At 43.1% G+C, this 17,146-nt stretch overlaps 1 pseudogene; it reads right to left on the reverse strand.

Annotated features, from left to right (window-relative positions):
• Nucleotides 1-10,229: 10,229 nt before the first annotated feature.
• On the reverse strand, nt 10,230-14,054 carry LOC114666032 (zinc finger protein 239-like; annotated as a pseudogene).
• Between the last annotated feature and the right edge of the window lie 3,092 nt (nt 14,055-17,146).

Raw genomic sequence — 17,146 nt, forward strand, 5'->3', positions numbered from 1 at the left:
CCAATAGAATAATGCCTTCAAAAAGAACACAAATAGCATAACTTTCCATTATACGAGGTGAAGAAGCTCCTAAACGCACTTCTTTTCAGATGATGACCAAGGCAGGATCTGTTCAGAGAAATGTTCTACAAGCCCACTATCTGAATGAGCTCCAAGATTGTCTGCTATAACACAATACACAGTTACGTTGACATTTCTACCAAAACCTGAAACATAAACCCCTTCCTGCTCCAAGACAGACAACTCTTTCAAAAGTTGCTTTAGAACTGCTTCATTACCAAATGTTTTCACATCTTTAGGCCTTGCAAAGTTTATTGATGTTAATGTAGATTTCAACTCAGAAGGAACATTTGCCAAAACCCAACACACAGTTATTTTAAGTTTCTTCTGAGAAGTTCCAAGTGGGTCAGACACTTTCAAAAATTATCAACATAAAGCAAAATAGATATTTTGAATTCTTCTCCAATATAAAAGTCATTTTCCTTGAAATTTCCGCCATCCTAAAATGACTCAAACTTTGAAGACGTATTGAATTTTTCATTTTTTTTTAATATCTTCTGTAAGATCTTTACTATTCAAACTGTAAATTTTGAAGAAAAGGTACATTCTGGAAGCTTCTTTTCTCACTAGTGTTAAGGGGGTACTCTACTAGTTCAACATGCCCCATAAAATACAGAAAGGGGACCATCTTCTCCTAATGCAGCGTTTCTCAACCTTCATTTTCTCTGGAGGTAATGCAGGCGTGCGCGTCTGTAATATGCCTTTAATTTTCTCAGTCAGTAATACTGGCTTGGATGTGGCTCTAATATGCGTCACTGTATTGTGTACCTTTAATTTCCTCTCGCAGTAATACTGGTTTGTATTTCCGTTAAACGCCTGTAATTTTCTCTGACAGTAATATCGCACATCACACCGTGCCCTGTGCATGCGCACACACGAACACCTGGACGCACACAGGGATTTTATTAAAGAGGATGCTGCGATATAAACGGTGCCCTACTGCCACCCGTTGTCTGGGTCACTGGGACACCTCCAAAATAACAACGATAATTCACCTTCGTCCTATCTACCTCTTTAACTGTTCGCTCACTTCACCTCTTGGTGCTGTCTTCCTTTCGCTCCAGCCACAACTACCACTTCCAGCCACCACCTCCCCTTTTCTTCACACACAGTTAATTAACTCGGATCCCTGTCACTCAACTCTCTCTCTAAGGAGGTGCCCCAAGCCCTTATAAAAAGTGTCCCCCCAAGACTCCACCCCAACACTGCTTCCACGCCCTACAGCCCACGCAATGGTAAGACACATCACACTGCCCCCTTCTCAGCTCCTCGTCCCCAAGGAGGCACATACAATACAATCCCTCTTAACCACTGTAAGAGTTAAATTTGAACCCTGGTCCAATGTGCACCTGGCATGTGTCTGAGTCTCATATCCTTCTGAGCTTATGCTTAAAAGCTGATGCTGTTATTTTATTATTCACTATGATAAAATGCATTTCTTGTCCTTTATATAACCCCTTAAGAGACGTGCTATGTTTATGGCATAACTTTTCCTGTTTTGTACCAAGCTGGATCATAATATATTTATATATACAGTATATAGGCCATTGTTCTTTTTCCTTCTTTTTAAGCGTTCACACAGCTCCCAAAAAATAAAAATGAAAAACATACATTCAAAAAGTCGCGTACATCCTAAGCAAACAGGACTATCAATCAAATTGTGGTCATCTAAGCAAGGTATCAAAATCTGCCATGTCCTGTTAGCAACTGGGTGTATCCAATCATATTAAAAGTTTTCTGAAATTGTAATGAATTCCTTTTAAAGAATAGTGACCTAATCAATGAATTGTATAAATAGAGCACAGAGGACATTTTTTCCTTTGTAGCAATGTGACTAACATGTGGCTAACATGTAATACACTTGTTACCTCTTTGAAGATTTACATAAAGAATAACGATTGACGCGTTCTCCTGCCTGTGTTTTATTGCTTAAATCGGGGCATTCCAGTTGGGGGGTGTCTGTCTGTATTCAAAATTTTTTCCACACCGGCCACCTTGGGACTGGACCCATGGCCGGTTCCCATTTTGGTCGGTTAATCCGACGCATACCTATTTTCATGTAGAAAAATATTTCTAAGGTATGTACTGTACCTCTTCGACATTCCCGAAGAAACCATATCCACAAGGCTTCATCTGCGATTTCGCATATGGGTTATTTTCTCGTACAACGACTGGACAGTGTGGTGTAGCAGGTCCAGAGCTTAAGTCAAAAAGGTCACTTTTTAAATAAATAATCGCCGCTGTGGGAGATGGCCAGTCGTTCATCCCGGCCAATACCCCCAGGCCACTAGATGGAGGCCTCCCTGTAGCATGGAAGTGCCCCAAAGACCAGCAGGGAATCATGGACAATGGAGTTTTTATTCCCGACCTTGCTGGACACCATGGGGCCCACCAGAGGACGCTGCAGGGAGGCTCAAGGACTTATACGTGCCCTATAACCCGGAAGTACGTCCTGATCACATGATCAGAACGAACGACGTGCTTCCGGGATGAAGAAAAGGACTTTTTAATCTGACCCGGAAGTGATAACAAGTCATGAACTGCAGGGTTGGAACCACTTCCGGGTCAGGGACTATAAAGGACTGTGGGAAACCCCAGACGAGTGAGCTGAGCTGGGTGGAAGGGTGGCAACGCGTCTGGGAGTGGAGGATTGATTATTGATTTATTATTGTGTTTATTTATGAGTACAGTGGAGTGGAGTGTGCTTGGTGCACATAATTATTATAAAATAAAGTCATATTGGACTTTTATCTGGTGTCTGACGTCTGGTCTGAGGGTTCAAGGGGTCGACACAGCCTCTATCTTTCACACCGCACTCGCGGCTTAGCGAGTATGTGTGGCCGATCGGTTCCCACGGAATTCGTGATGCGGTCGATCCTAGCTTAAGTGCACAGGTGAGGAGTCATCCACATCCATAATTGTTCCCGGGAGCTGCTAATTGCCAAAATCTGATCCACGTCCCCGTGATAAACAGAAGTGCGAGACGGCTAGGGGGAGAACATAAAGAATGGGAAGTTAATGGAGATTGAAGCAGATAGAGGAAAGCCAGTGCAGGAAAGCGAGAGCAGATTTGATGGAGCAAAGGCAGACAGCTGGGAGGTGAACCCCTGCAGATGAGTGTTTGGCCGACATTCGGTGGGGCTGAAGAAAGCAGTCGCTCCAGCTGAGTGATCACGGAGCTGGAGTGACTAGTATTGAAGACGACTGGCCATCGAAAGGCAGCAGCAGTTGTGGAGGCTTTGGACTGGTTTAGCCCCAGCGTGAGCACCCTGGCCGCTGGGAAAAGAATCCAAGTCTCGGTCCGGATGGAGCCCGACGTAGCCAGGGATCGGAGGGCTACCAGACCAGTGTGGAAGGCAGCTGCACCCGCAGGTAGGGCGACTCCCCTGTTGCGAAGCCCAAAGGGAGAAGCAGGGGAGCCGCCAGGTAGAAAGAAGAAGGCACTGTGAAAAATTCATAAAGGAATAGATTAACAGAAATCACTCTGAAAATAGGAGCCCTCTCACCTTCCAGGAAAGAAGGCAGTGCATACATATAATATAAAGAAGAATTAAGGATTGAAAATTTTTTTTTCAATTTTATTTTATTTTAACAGGCCGGTTAATCCGTCGGCCCGTTAATGCGAGGCCAGTTAAGAGGGATTATATTGTAATCATGCAGATATTTTGGCAGCTGTCTTCACCGGCATGGGCATCTGTTAGTGGAGTCAGGCAGGGCAAGTGGTGTAACATCTGAATCAGGATTTGTGGAAGGTGTTGTGCCAGTCATGGATGCATGTTGTGAAGGAGCAGAACCTGTGTAGCTGGCCAGACGGTCCTGATACAAAAACACTCTCCTACCCGGAGGTGGTAACTGGACCCAGTAAACAACCTCCCCCACCCGTTCCAACACCTGACAGGGTCCCACCAAAGGACTGTCAAGCTTTGAAGAGCATCCCTTCTGTCTTTTTGGCCCATACACCCAAACTTGATCGCCTGCTTGAAAAGGCTGCCCCTGAACCCGAATGTCATAGTGGTGCTTCTGTTTCTCTGCTGCTACTCTTATCTGGCCCCTTGCAAAGTTATGTGCCACCTCCAATCGATCCTGCAACTTGTGAGCATAGTTGGGGCCTGGAGGTTCAGCTGGGGTGTCAGGGGGAATACCATATACAAGTGCAGACGGTGTTCGCAGCTCTCATCCCAGCATTAATAAGGCAGGGGTGCATCCAGAGGATTCCTGCACAGCAGATGGGCAGGCCATCAGAACCAGAGCCAGCTGCTGGTCCCAGTCCTTTTGATCTTTACAGGTGGTAAGAGCCAGCTGTGTGGTCAGAGTCTGGATAAACCGCTTGGGTAGCCCATCACTCTGGGGGTGCAGAGGGGTGGTTCATGTATTCTGGATGCCAAGCCTCTCACATACTTTTTGAAAGACCTGGCTTTCAAAGTTTCCCCCTTGGTCTGAATGCAGTTCGACAGGCATCCTGAACCGACTAAAGAATTCTGAAATTAGAGCTTCAGCAACAGTCTCACCTTCTTGATTAGGCAGTGCATAGGCCTTGGGGCACTTGGTAAAATAGTCCATTGCGACTAAAACAAACCGATTCCCCATCTCTGAGCAGGGAAATGGCCCAAGAATGTCAATTGCCACCCGTTCCATTGGAGCCCCTACCTGAAACTGTTGTAGTGGGGCAGTAGACCTTCCTTGGGGTCCTTTCCTGGCTGTGCATAAATCACACCTGCGGCAGTAGTCCTCTACATCGCGCCTGCACTGTCCCCAATAAAATGCCTGCCTCACATGCCTTAAGGTCTTGGTGACTCCAAAATGACCAACTCCGAGCACTCCATGCATGTTCCTCACAATCCCTTCACGCAGCTGTTGTGGTACAACAACCTGCCACCTCCCTTCTCCAGTCGCAGGGTCCCTCCACTGTCGCTTCAATACCCCCTCTTCCACAACCAAGCTGTCCCACTGGGACCAAAGATCCTTAACTGCAGGTGACTCAAATGCCACTTCCTCCCAGCAGGGACAATTCTGTTTGTCTTTCCAGTGGAGGACCTTCTTGACCTCGGGGTTACATTCCTGACTGACTCGCCACTCTTGGGCACAACCTGGCATTGAAAGAGATTGGTACTGAACCTTATCAGGATCCCCACAGCTTTGATCTTGATGCTCCCTTCGCTCACAAATGGCACACCCCTGATCTGCGCAGGGTCGCCAAGACAGAGCATCTGCATTTTTGTGTTGCTCTCCAGGTCGATGCTCTGTTGAAAAGTGGTAAGTCTGAAGCTCCTCCAACCAGCAAGCAATCTGACCCTCAGGTTCTTGAAAAGACAGTAACCACTGGAGAGCAGCATGATCACTGCGGACCACAAAAGAGAGGCCACACAGGTAATGCTTGAAGTGACGAACAGATTCCTCCAGGGTGAGGAGCTCCCTTCGAGTCACGCAATAATCCTCTCAGCTCTTCTGAGAGCACGGCTATAGTAAGCCACCACGCGCTCTCCCTCTGGGTGCCACTGTGACAGCACAGACCCTAAGCCCACATCACTGGCATCGGTGCCAAGGAGGAATGGCAGGTCAGTATTGAATGGACCCAAGATCGATGCACGGCAAAGGGCTCCTTTCAATTTACAGAAGGCGGCTTGTTGGTTCCCTCCCCCAACTGGAACGCTTCATCTTGGCTCAATAAACGGTGCAAGGGTGTAGCAATAGTGGCAAATTCAGGTACAAATCGCCTATAGTAAGAGGCCAGTCCAAGAAATTCCTGAATCTTCCTTCAATTTTGTGGCTCTGGCCACTCTTGCACAACAGACACCTTATCTTTCTCTGTGGTGACACCTCTTTGACTCACACGGTGACCCAGAAATGACACTTCTCTCCGGAGAAGGTGACACTTATCAGGATGAAGTTTAAGGTTGGCCCCATGAGGCTTCTGCAGAACCTCCCTGAAAGACTACAGAGCCACCTGGAATGTCTTGCCATGAACCAGTACATCATCCAAGTAGACAAGGCATTGAGTACCAGACATACCTGTCAATACCTTATCCATTAACCGTTCAAATGTAGCTGGAGCATTGCAAAGACCAAAAGGCATAACTCGGAACTGCCAGAGTCCCTTTCCTGAGGAGAATGCAGTCTTAGGTCAAGCTTCAGGTGTTAGCGGCACTAGCCACTGCGCAGGTCTAGTGATGAAAACCAGGCTGATCCTGCCACCAAATATAGGGACTCATCAATGTGAGGCAACGGATAGGAGTCCTTGATAGTTACAGCATTTACCCGGTGGTAATCAACACAAAAACACCACTTGCCATCCTTCTTGGGGACAAGGACCACAGGAGAGACCCAGAGAGACTCAGAGGGTTCGATAATCCCAGCCTGTCTCATCTCCTGCAGAATGTTCTCAGCTGCTGTCTGCCTAGCTAGTGGCATACGGCGGGGGTGCTGTTTGTTAGGGGAAGCACTCCCAGTATTGATGTCATGCTGCACAAGATAAGTCTGGCCAACGTCCTCTGTGGAGGTAGCAAAACGGTCCATAAAATCATGTAACAACCGGCACAGCTGGTGCTGTTGTATGTGTGTTGACCATTTCCTATTGGCATTCCAAACAGTGTGGACAACGTTCATTGCTGGTACTGGTTGAGCGATGTTAGTGGAAATAGGCACATGTTCTTCTGGTGGTTCCTTTCGGCCTTGTTGGTGCCATAACATGGGGAGTGTCCCAATGCCTTGAAGATACAGAGTCCCCATTCGAAGATCGATTCGCGCTCCAGCTGCTTGTAAGAAATCAAGTCCCAACATACAGGAGTTGTTAACATTAGCCACCCAGACATCCTGCACTCACCACTTCTCAGCAATACAAATGTCTACTTGTGCTCTGCCTAACATGGGGGTCATCTCACCTGTAGCCATCATCAACTTAGTAGAATTGGCTGTACATTGGACCACATAGACCAAACCTTCAAATGAAATAATGCAGACGGTGCTTCAAACACAAGTCTAGTGTTTCTCCAAGTCCGTGTCAGTTCTTCCAAATCATGGTATGTATTAATTAGCACATAAAACGGAGTTCTAAAGTGAAGTGTTCTGTTATACAATTTAAAAATAGTTTGTCTGCTCTTGAAGACTTGGAACTCTTGGAACTTTGTGTTCATAGGTGACAGAAAAGCCTTAAAACTTACAAATATGGCAAGGATTTGATTTAAGAGAACTGGCCTTCTGTATTTATGAGGCCAAAACCTACAAACCACTGAAATTTGTTTAAATTCTCAGGGACTTTACAATTGTAAACTGAGGAAACTTTGGACTGGAACAAAGACCAGAGGAGATGATCTGCTAAATTGTAGTTTTATAAATCCGTTTTTACACAGCCTAGATAAGACCTTCAAACATGTTCACATACTGATCTGTGCCTTGAGAGAAAATAAATATATCATAAATATACAGCAACATGAAGACTCCTGAAACATCCCTAACAATGTCATTCATTAATGATTAGAGGACAGCAGGTGCCCTGGCCAATCCATAGGACATCACACAGGATTCATAACGTCCACTGGTGCTGCCAAAAGTCATCTTCCATTCCTCTGTTTCTTTACATGCACCAGATTATACACACTACAGTAAAAATATCACGTTTACAAAGAGTTGAGGAGCCTGTGAGACGACTAAGTAAAGATGGAGTCAGTGGAGGGGGTTGCTTGTTTGGAACTTTTTTATTGAATTCCTGAACATCAACGCACAGAATGTAAATAACAATATTTTAAACAAGGAGAAAACATCATGATGGCCTGCTGGAGGTCTAATGAAGCCATTTTGGAGATCATCTCAGAGATATTCCTCCATAGTCTTAGTCGTTGGCCTTGACAATACAAACACATTCTCCCTTTACGTACAGGAGCTCCAGATGACAAATCTATCGCTCAACTGTACTCCCTGTGAGGATGACGCTCAAGAGACTTTAGTTTACTAAGAAAATCTTCAGGGTCTTTATAGGGCAAAGGTAGGGGCTCAATAGTAAAACATGAAAGGGAAGGGGGGGTTCAAACTTTATCAAACATTTTTTTAAAACAACAAGTGCAATCTGTTCTTAGATTACAAACTCAGAGACCTCAAGAAGAACTCTAAGAGCAGTACCTCTGGAGACATTTCTTACATGACAAACACCACTAGTTTTCCTCTCTTCTTCTTCTCCGTTTGCCTCTTCTGCTCCATTATGATGGCAGTTGTCAGTCCAGTTTAAACTGTCAAGTCACTGGTTTTGTTTTAAACATCAACATCAATGTCATTTCTCAATATGGCCTTGTGTGTCTGTGACTGTGACAGCAGTGAACTTTACCCAGCAGTCATGACATTTTCCTTCTTGCAGAGTCTTGTGTTAACTCACAGGAGTGATGGTAATAGACAGGACATCAAGAGGAAGGAAACTTTTTATTCATAAAACTAAATCAAAAACTCAGATATTTATTCCCTATTTTAGATGGTTTATCTTGATATTTTCCAATTTCTCCTTTCTTCTCCTAATAAACTTTTGTCATCATTTGACCTTGAGATATCAGTCTGAGTCTTGTAAATTAATGTTGTCCTGCGTGTGTACTTAGGAGACAGTTTAAGGGATTTGGTGTTGGTCATTCTCCTCCGATCCAGGGGTTGGTGCTGTCTGATTACGGCCTCTCTTTCCTTCCTCCTGCAGACAGGAAGATTGACAGCTGCTCTCCTTCAATGTCACTTTTGGGGTCTGACCATCTAGACCCCCAGCACACGTCATAACTGGAGGAGACACCATCTTTGTCAGTATCCAAAGAGGACTCTGGTCTCAGTAAGACTCAATTTGCATTTAATACTTTTTTTATTTTAAGTCAATAATATGAAGTTTGCAGCAAGGTGTTCCATCACTTTGACATTATCTTGTCTTGTTACAATGTGCACACAGTAAATTTTATTTTTTGTATTAATTTTATGGAAATGTTCTTATTCCCAATTGGACATTCCAAAGCCCTGGGATTGCCAGTTGATTTCTAGTTCACCCGGTCTTGCCTACCCTAAATATAAGGACATATTCAGTGCTGTTTAACACCATCCTTTGTAATGCCTCTCTTCTGTGTAGTTCTTTATTCTCGTCTGCCTTCAGGAGGTCCGAAAAGGTTTTCCAGTTTCAATTTATCCGTATTGTTGGAGGTATCTCTGCCTTTCTATTTTTTTTTAATTTATAATTTGTATCCATTTTAGGGCATTAAGAGGAAAAGAGGAAGGCCTAAGAGAAGGTTTATGGATGTGGTGAGAGAGGACATGCAGGTGATGGGTGTAACAGAACAAGATGGAGAGGACAGTGTCACAGATGACTGGTCATTACCTGGCCGGGATGCCTGGAGGGACCGGAAAGGGACATTAATAGCTTCCGGGGCACAAAGGGGCAGTCACCCTGGATAAAAAGAGGACCACGGGGCAAGGACAAAGAGGATTTGTACTATTGGGAACCGTGGCCTCCGCCAGGGGGCGCTTTAAGCCTCAGGAGACCCGGATGTGATTACTTCCGCCACATTTGGCAAGATGGCGGAGGGATCGGCCAGGGATGCCCAGAGTGCTTCCGGTTCAAAGGGCAGCACTTCCGCCACACCAGGAAGTGCTGCCGGATGGACATCATCAGCCACCTGGAGCACATCCGGTTGGGAATAAAAGGGGCCGCATCCTTTCAGTCAGGGAACCAGAGTCGGGAGTGGGAGAAGGACGAAGCTCCCTGGAGGAGTAGAGGCGGCAAAGGACTGAAATAGTGGTGATTATTGCTGAGTGCATTGTGTGTTAGTGTGAGAATTGTTTATATAATGTTTAATAAACGTGCGTGTTTTATAAAGATGTGGTCTCCGACTGGTAGTGTCCGGGCAACTATCACAACAGAAAGATATGAAAGAAGATGATCCGCTGTGGCAACCCCTAATTGGAGCAGCCGACAGAAGAAGAAGAAGAATTGCTGCACTTTCTATTTATTTTCAATTTTTCTAGTGTCTACTTATTGGATAGCTGGGACACTGTTCTCTTGGGTTTATTGTGTAGCTTGTGCAATTCATACATTTGTTGTTACTTTAACTCATCTATGCTTTAACTCATCTATGCTTGTTCTACTTTCAATCTATGCCATTTCTAGGTGGTAATTATTTCAGAGTATGAACAGTCATGTTTTGCACGTGATTCTGTATTTAATTTTCCCCACTGTGGATTCTAATGTGTCTCTTATGACTGCTATTTGTGCTAAACTGTTTACCACATTGAGGACAGCAATATAGCTTCTCACCAAAGTGAATCCGTCTATGGGTTTGAAGAGAGCTACTTGAAGGGAATTCTTTACCACAGTCAGAACAGCAAAATGGCTTTTCACCAGTGTGAATTTGTCTGTGGGTTAGAAGAGAGCTGTTTGTACAGAATAGTTTACTATAGTCAGTACAGCACTATGCCTTCTCTCCATTGTGAATTCTTCTGTGGGACTGAAGACACCAACTCCTGGAGAACTGTTTGCCACATTCAGTACTGGAATATGGCTTTTCACCAGTGTGATTCTGTCTGTGGGTTCGAAGAGTGCCACTTGTAGAGAATTATTTACTACAGTCAGAACAGGAATATGGCTTCTCTCCAGTGTGAATCCGGCTGTGGGTATGAAGAGAGGTACTTGTAGAGAATTGTTTACCACAGTCAGAACAGTAATATGGCTTTTCACCAGTGTGATTCCGTCTGTGGGTTTGAAGATTGCTACTTGTAGAGAATTATTTACCACAGTCAGAACAGGAATATGGCATCTCTCCAGTATGAATTATTTTATGGGAATGAAGGAGGGTACTCCTGGAGAACTGTTTACCACATTCAGTACAAGAATATGGCTTCTCTCCGGTGTGAACCCGTCTGTGGTTTTGAAGATGACCACTGGTCCTAAATTATTTACCACAGTCAGAACAGCAATATGGCTTCTCACCAGTGTGAATCCGTCTGTGGGTAAGAAGAGAGATACTTGTAGAGAATTGTTTACTGCAGTCAGAACAGGAATATGGCTTCTCTCCATTGTGAATTTTTTTGTGGGTCATAAGAGTGCTCTGGAAAGAAAATTGCTTTCCACATTCAGAACAGCAATGTGCCTTTTCTTCAGTAAAAATTCTTTTGTGTATTTGAAAATCACCACTGGTGAAGAATTGTTTGCTGTGGGCTGGTAACAAACTCTCTACTTCAGACATCAGCTTGTTCACATTTTCATTTTGTGATAGTCTGCAGTGAAGAGTAAATGATGATGGAGAGATGACCTCACTTTCTTGTAAATCTGCAGAAACAGACAGATCCAAATTTCCATGTAAATATACAATGCTCAGAATGAGAACTGTAAAGAGATGATCATTTGGTGTACCACAGCTTACTACCATTGAAAATAAACCCAACACATAATGACAAGTCAACTTCCATTTTTTAATTATACTGATGAAAGAATATTTTTGTTCAATTTAAAAAAATGGTATGGTTGATATCCTAAATATCAAAAAAAAAAAAGAAAGCATCAACTTGTAAACACTCAGTCACTCATATTTTAAAGAAAAGAGATGTTTTAATTCGGAGCTGCCCCTATACTCATCCCCCAAATTCCAATTGCTTGCTTTGTTTTGCTGTCTGACTTCTCCCAGTGTCTGCATGGGGTTGTCTTCTGGGTCTCTGATTTGCTTCTTTGTCACAAAGACATGCTGATTAGGTGAGTTGGTGGTTCTAAACAGACCCGATATGAGTGTCTAGATGTGTGCATGAGAGGGCCTGTGGACGGACTAACGTTTGTCTACAACTGATCTCTGCTTTGTGCCTGATGCTTTTGGAACTTTGTAAAAAAGAGTTCAGTGATGGATGGGTGGATGTTTGTTCATTAAATGTAATTAAATGAGTTATGCCAAAAGTGTGTCCATGTCTCCAGCAGGGGATCAAGGCACCAAGTTGTGAGTACTGAACATGCAAGAGCTTAAAAGGGAGAAGTGACAGCTTTGTCTTTGTCTGTGAATACTTCTGGAGACATGGACTGGAGCTCTTCCACCACACCCGGAAGTGCTGCAGGAAGGTCATCATGGAGCACATGGAGCACATCCGGGTGAATTATAAAAGGGGCCGCCTCACTCCATTCAGGGAGCCGGAGTCGGGAGGCAGAAGACAGAGCTTGCAGGAGAGGAGTGTGTAGATATGCATGTGCAGTGAATTACAGAAACACTTCACACCACTGTACACCATACAGTAGGGTGGAATGGTATTGTTTGTAAAAAAAACATTTCACTGTTATAAAGCATATTTTTTATTTACCTTCAATTTTGATTTTAATGTTATAAAATCATTTTTGTACTTATATTAAAATACACAGCTTCTGTGATCACTAACTTAATGTACTGAACACTCGAATCTGATGAACTCGATGGAGAGCAGAACCTCAGAATCTCTCTGCGCACAAACTGAAGTAATCAAAGGAAACACAGAGAAGCACAAACATCAAACTGATAACGTCTTCGTTTTATTTTTTTATGGTGTTTTGAAGTTCACCACTGATTTGTGTAAGTAACACCATCAATGATGTACTAATGAGACACACTTATAAAAGTTAATAGGTAAAGGACAACAGCAAGCCTTGTTACGCCCCAAACCTGCTACTGTAACTCAAAAGCAATGGCTGACCACAAAACATTTGAACAGAGACAACCCCTGATGGCAGCAACACCACCGTCATAACACAACAAACACGAGTGACAAGAGACAACCAAAATACAGGGCAATGACAGAACATGGGGGACAGAAAATGGGATCAAGTACAAAGGGAGGCTGGGAGAATACGGCAGAGAAGGACCCCAACATTTCATGACACGTATATTATTATTATTATTATTATTATTATTATTATTATTATTTTATATGTAATATTGCTAAGTGCAGTCTTATCATTCTGGGTAAAAGTCAGACATGTGACTTTATGGAGACCTATGCAGGATTCCCACATTAACAGTACATATAGTGATACTCTTAGTTCCACCATATAAGTTAATCCACACTATTTCCACGTGATGCCCACTTCCCTACATTTTAACTTTAAATTAGTATCTTATGCCACTCTCTTCCTTATCACCTGCTGTTTCACAGTACCCACCGATGCTGTTTTATTTGACTGGCGGTGACTTTTCTGTACCTCATTGGCATATCGATGTCCTCTCTGAACTCGAGTTTTTCACCAGAGCCGTATGACTTTTGTTTTTTTCTATTTATTTGCTCCACAGAATTTTTCCAAATGTATAAAACCTTTCAGCTCACATAATCAGTTTGCTCATAATGTCCAACATCAATTCTTCTGCTGTCCCTCACTGTTCTATTTCCTTTGCTTCTCTTTCTGACTGGAAAACATGACTTGTTTGGTTTAAAATAAGCCATTATGTTATGAAGTGTTTAGAAATCTGTTACATTTCAGCACAGAATTCATTGAATTCATACTCAAAAAAGTGAACAAGCAGGAGAGCACCATTCCTGTAACTCCCCCAAGCTGCAGGCCTAACACGGTGTTTGTATTTGACTCTTACCTTCTCCAGAAGGACAGGAACTTAACTCTTTCTTAATCCTGGTCACGTCAGACTCCAAACACTCAGACTTCACGAGGACAGAGTGACACTGCAGGGTGTGCGGACTCTTCAGAGTGAGGCCTGATCCTGTGACATCTGAACTCGCCTGCTGAGACACAAACTCCCATTTTACTTCTTCTTTTTTCACACTGATTACCATTTCAGTTTCCTGCATGTCACTGCTGTCAAATGTTGGCTCACATTCACAGTCCTCCTCCTTAATGGTAGGACAGTCCTGAGAAAAGGGCACATATTCCTATTCACAGTCCTCTTTCTTGATGTCCGCACTTCTTCTCTCCAAGTTAATCATGAAATGGAGGCCCATGTGTCGTGTGTAACTCTTCTCTTCCTCCTCATCGTTCACCTCTTCATATTTACAGACCATCTTAGGAGGCTCCTGGGTAACTGGGCCTGTGTCCTCCTTTTTAAATGTTTATTGTTATGTTTTTCTTTTGTTCCTTTGTTAGAAGAATGAATAAATTAGAATACATTTAAAATACACCAACAAAGCACTGAACACACCTCAGTCAACTCCTCTGATCTTGTCACATTGCTTACTGCTCACTGGCACTGCCTGACTTCACTTTCTGTGTTGTTTTTACATGCGGCTCCTTACAATATGAAGACTAAAATTGAACACAGAGTCCCAGGAGTGTATGAGGTGCCGTTTAGGACATAAATCATTGTAATCTCCGCAAACGCTCTATACTGAAACACTTACACTGCATACTGAAAGGCATAAACTGCATACTGAAGCACTTAAACCGTATACTGAATCACATACACTGTATCTTGAATCTCGTACATTATATACTGAAACACATACATAGTGTAGTTAAACACATACACTGCCTACTGAATTGCATACACTGTGCACTGAAACGCCTATACTCTATACTGAAATCCATACACCATATAGTAAAACACATATACTTACTGAAATGCCTGCACTGCATAATGAAACACATACACAATGTATTGAAATGCACACACTTTACCGTGAAACCCATACACTGTAAACTAAAACTGTTACACTTTATACTTAAACGCTTACTGAAACACACACACTGTATAATGAAATGCATACACTACTGAAATTTGTCACGTGGTTTTGTTACTCCATCCACTGAGATCGAGAGAAAACAATCTTCTTTGAAGAAGGGCGCCATTCTGGAATGTGCTGGCCAAGAGGTAAATTGGTTGTGCCTAGATAGTTTTGGCTTTGGTTTTTTGGCTTTGATTTATTAAATGCATTAAAAAAGAAAAGAAAAGACAGACATTCCTTATTGGCAACGTGAAACTAGAGACAACTCAACAAATTAAAATATTTTAATTGATAATTTACCTATGATCATGAGCTATGGGTAGTGACCAAAATAACGAGATTGCGAATACAAGCGGCTGAAATGAGTTTCCTCCGCAGGGTGTCTGGGCTCTCCCTTAAAGATAGGGTGAGAAGCTCAGTCATCCGGGAGGGGCTCAGAGTAGAGCCGCTGCTCCTCCGCATCGAGAGGAGTCAGATGAGGTGGCTCGGGCATCTGATGGATGGATGCATGATAATTTATGTCTATGGAGCATTACTCAGACTGTCACAGAAGTTAGGTTTGTCTTCTTGTAAAATAATGTCGCATGAACCCAGGGGCAGTTAAACGAACACAGGAAACAAAGGGTTAGTTCTTGTTTTTTCCTAGTTAATTTCAAGTTTTTAACTTTCTCCGTCCCTATATTTTCGTCTGGCCGTTAAGCAATGCCGACGAACAGATCGCACTTTGACAGCACTAGTGACCTGTGGGTGATGCCTGGCAGCCTAATCAGTGCACCTCGCACAACATTTTGATGGAATGACCACAGGTAAACGCTGTCAGCGGTCCATGAAAGTGACTTAGAAACATGATTTTCTAGAATTTGTGAATTGCGCTTTCACAAACATGAATATAGTACATTTTGGCTGGTGTAAACTAAACCATTGTACTACTGTATGTCAGTCTCGGTTCTTGTTAGTGGATTAGTATCTTTTCTAACATTACTACTAATACACATTAACGTATTTAAACAAAAAAAGTAAAAATATTGCAGTGCATGTGCTCTTTTAATTATACTAACTGTATACTGTATACAATAAGAGCCCAGTTGTACCCTTCCACTTGTAGATTCTCCATGAGCATGATGCACCGCCATTTCCTAAGTGCCAGCGTGTCATGCTGGAAGAGAAAATGGCACAACCAGAGCCTTTATCTTATGTTTCACCAGTTAAATAATGGTGTGCATATGAAAAATACTCACAATCTTCTTCTTCTTTCGGCTGCTCCCGTTAGGGGTCGCCACAGTGGATCATCTTCTTCCATATCTTTCTGTCCTCTGGATCTTGTTCTGTTACACCCATCACCTGCATGTCTTCTCTCACCACATCCATAAACCTTCTCTTAGGCCTACTTCGTACTTGGCAGCTCTATCCTTAGCATCCTTCTCCCAATATACCCAGCATCTCTCCTCTGCACATGTCCAAACCAATGCAATCTCGCCTCTCTGACTTTTTGCCCAACTGTCCAACCTGAGCTGACCCTCTAATGTCACCCACAAATTCATTATACTCTAAACCACAGCACTGTATCCGCTTCAGGAACCGGAAAAAAATAAATTTGACTGATTTAAATGCTGACATTAAGAACTTCTCCATTGCTTCTGTCAGTGAATTAGTCAATTATTACAACAATGGGCTCCAGAACATCCTTGAGACCCATGCCCCAGTTAAATTACGAGTGGTCTCTTTTGTAAAATCTGCCCCGTGGTTTACAAGTGAGCTTCGACAGATGAAAGCAGGTGGGCGAGCCCTCGAGTGGCGTTTTGTTGCAACCAGTTTAACGGCCCACAAATTAGCCTATCGGGAACACCAAAAAAAACTACTCCAGGACACTGACCACTGCCAGATCTCAATACAATTCAAATTTAATCAACAACAGTCCTGGAAATTCCAAACAACTTTTTTCCGTGATAAATCATTTACTCAATCCTCACTCCTATGTCTGTAATAATTTCACAGAGGAGCAGTGCAATAATTTTATTGAATATTTCACCTCTAAGGTGGACATCATCAGCTCCTCATTGTCTGCCTCCAGCCCTCCATCGCTGGATGTTTCTACACCAAAGCCAATGGGCTGCCTTTCCCAGTTCCTCTGTACAAAAGTTAAAGAAGTTGAGGGCATCATACAGAGGATGAGGCCTTCAACATGTTCATTGGACCCTTTTTCTACTCCTCCGGTAAAAGCTAATGTATCAGATATAAGCCCCGTTATTGCTGATATTATTAATCACTCTCTCCAGAGTGGCTCAGTCCCATTGGCCTTGAAAACCGCAAAAACTAGACCTCATTTAAAAAAATCCTCTTTGGATCCCGAAGTGATAGCAAACTATCGTCCAATCTCCAACCTTCCATTTTTGTCTAAGGTTATGGAAAAGGTTGTTTTGGTTCAGCTTCAGGTTCAGCTTCACCTCAAAAAATTCAATCT

The sequence above is a fragment of the Erpetoichthys calabaricus genome, chromosome 1 (assembly GCF_900747795.2).
Source record: "Erpetoichthys calabaricus chromosome 1, fErpCal1.3, whole genome shotgun sequence".
NCBI lineage: Eukaryota > Metazoa > Chordata > Cladistia > Polypteriformes > Polypteridae > Erpetoichthys > Erpetoichthys calabaricus.